Raw genomic sequence first — 3192 nt, 5'->3', positions numbered from 1 at the left:
CCCTGCAAATGCCATTATTTTGTCCTTTCTAATGGCTGCATAATATTCCATTGTATATAGGTATCACAATTTTTGGATCCACTCATCTGTAGTGGGCATCTGGGTTATTTGCATATCCTGGCTATTATAAACAGTGCTGCAATAAAAATGGAAGTGCATGTGCCTTTGCATCCTGATTCCTGTTGCTCAGGATAGATGTCTAGGAGTGGTATGGCTGGGTCATACAGGAGGTCTATATTTAGCTTGAGATACCTCCAGACTGCTTTCCAAAGTAGTTGTATTAGTGTACATTCCCACTAGCAGTGCAATAGGGTTCCTCTTTCTCTGCATCCCCTCCAGCATCTGTCATTGGCTGAATTTAGGATGTGGGCCATTCTGACTGGGGTGAGGTAGTATCTCAGGGTTGGTGTTTTTTTTTTTGTTCTTTTTTAACTGTATTTTTTTTTTGTCTTTTCTTTTTTGGTACTGTAGATTGAACCCAGGACATTGCACTTTCTAGGCAAGCACTTTGCCACTGAGCTACATCCCAGCCTAGTACAAGTTCTCTTTGTTCCTTTGGGTAGGTAAATGTGGCTGTGTGTGTATGTCAAAGGTAGACTTGGAATACTTACCTTCAAGAAGACTTGGGTGTCTAGCAAATCTCCTTAGTAACCATATTCCTGAGGAAGATAGTGTGGTCCAGTCTATGTGCCTATGTTGTTGTATTAAAGTCTGGCTTCTGGGAAACTTCACCAATTCCTTCTGCACATATTTATTGAGTGCCTACTATGTGGGAGATACTGTTGTAAGTATGTATCATGTACTTCCAAATTAGTAAAACATATATGCACTCATGGATATAATGATAGGATGGGGGACACTGCCTTTGGTTAAATAAATAAACTATCATAATACAATAATAGTCTGTATAATGAATAATAAAGAGAAACAGAAAATGGGGATAGATTCAAGAGAGGACTGGAGAAGCTGTTGTACATTGTGACTTTGCAGGAAGTGTCTTTGAGAAGGTAACTGAAACTAGATAGGAAAAGAATGAGAAATCATGCCTTATAGTTAAATATCAGGGAGTGGGAGTAGGGGAGGGGGAGCATTCCAGGCAATGAAAATTGAATTCAAAGGCTGCCCCATCTGGGTCTGGAAACGTGGCAAGAGATTTCTCAAGTAGCTAAGGTGGCTAGAGCTATGAGTGAGAAGAAAGTGGCCAAAAGTGAGTTAGGAAAAGAGGCTCTGATGATATAGGACTTTGAAAGCTATGCAGATGACACTGGATTGGTTTCTCTCTCTCATCTGTCTGTCTGTCTCCCCCACCTCGCCTCCCCCCTCACCTCCCCCCTTCCCCCCCCCCACTTCCTTTTCTTCACCCTCTCCTTCTCATTGTTTTCCTAAAGGGGAGTTGAGAGCAGGTTAAAATGACCAGGTTTAAATTCTAAAAATCCTTGTGGTGTGAGGACCACAAGAAAGTAAAGTCAGGAAATGGGTCATTTGGAGATGATACTAGTGACATTGGCCAGGGTCAGAAGAAATGAGGTAGAGAGACCCATCCAGGGTAGGTGGAGACACATAAGATGACCAACTCTTAGTGTTTTGTCCTGTATAATTGGATGGGCCCATTTCTAAAGTGGGGAACACTGGAACAGGAATTTAGAGGAGAAGGCTTTTGTACATATTGACTAGAGGGTTGTTAAATATAACAACCAAGTAAGGATAACATAGAAAAGACAGTATCTGAGTCTGAAGATAGGAAATAGTTTGTACCAGCAATGCACACTAGAGAATCATTCGGGAATAATATGTAATCTTAGAATCATGAAAACAGAGGAGATTACCTCTAGCTTGAGCCTGACTAAAGGATGATTTTATATTTATCTATTTGTTTGTTTTCATGCTCGTAATGGGGCTTAAACTTAGAGCCTGGGCACTGTCCCTTAGCTTTTTCACTCAAGGCTAGCCCTCTACCACTTGAACCACAGCTCTACCTCTGGTTTTCATTGGTAGTTAGTTGAAGATAAGAGTCTCACAGACTTTTTTGTATGTTTTTTATTGTAAAAATACTGCACAGAGGGATTACAGTTACATGAGCAAGGTAATGAGTCCATTTCCTATCAAGCATTGTTGCCTCCTCCTTTGTTTTCTCCTACCATCCCTTCCCTCCCACCTCCGCAACTACCCCCTCCCCCCCCTGCTTCCCTCTCTCCCCTGCCAAAGTTGTAAAGTTCGTTTTCAACATAGTCTCTTGTACATCTCATTGTTACAATGGGTCAACCTGTATCCCTATTTAAGCATTTTGTTTTTTCCCTTCCCCTCCCCAAATTAGACAAATATATATACAAGATTCAGGGTACCAACATCAAATACAGTGAAAACAAGGGTTATACCATAGGGGAGGAACATACAAAGAAACAAAAAATCACATGGTACATTATAAATACATTAGAAACAATAGCAAGAAAGAAAAAAATATTTGTGTCCCTATCTTGGGGTTCATTTAGCTAAACATTATCTTATATGGTCATATGTACATAGCTTTTGAGCTTTTCTACTTGTCCTACACATCACAAAAATTTTTTAGGCCCAGGATTGACTTTAAACTGTGATCCTCAGATCTCAGCCTCCTGTGTAACTAGGATTACAGGCATTAACCACCAGTGATCAGCTAGAGAAAAGTCTTACAGTTGTGTTCTTGAGACCTTCCATCAAACATAGAAAAGAGGCCCAGAAATTATATGAGAGAAAGGAAAGAACTCTGGTTACTAACTTGCCATGTGTCTTCACACCATATCCACCAGATTCCCTCAATGACTTTGAAAATCTGTCCACTGGAATGCTGGTAAAGAGATATTTCTTTAAATAGTGCAGTGGTATTAGGAACCATATTTAAGCCAATGCTTACTAGTATTTATATTGGTGCCCATCCCTGGACTTGGGTGCTGTCCCTGAGCTTTTATGTTCAAGACTAGCACTCTACCACTTGAGTCACAGCTCCACTCTTGGCATTTGTGCTGTTTAAGTGAAAGTGAGAACCTCATGGACTTTCTTTTTTTTTTTTGGGTCCGGTCGTGGGGCCTGAACTCTGGGCCTGGGCGCTGTCCCCTCAAGGTTAGTGCTCTACCACTTGAGCCACAGCGCCACTTCCAGCTTTTTTCTTTTTGCTTATGTGGTGCTGAGAATCGAACCCAGGACCTCATGCATGCA

This window comes from Dipodomys ordii, unplaced genomic scaffold, assembly GCF_000151885.1.
Source record: "Dipodomys ordii isolate 6190 unplaced genomic scaffold, Dord_2.0 Scaffold42, whole genome shotgun sequence".
Taxonomy (NCBI): domain Eukaryota; kingdom Metazoa; phylum Chordata; class Mammalia; order Rodentia; family Heteromyidae; genus Dipodomys; species Dipodomys ordii.
Note: the sequence above shows the minus strand (reverse complement) of the source record.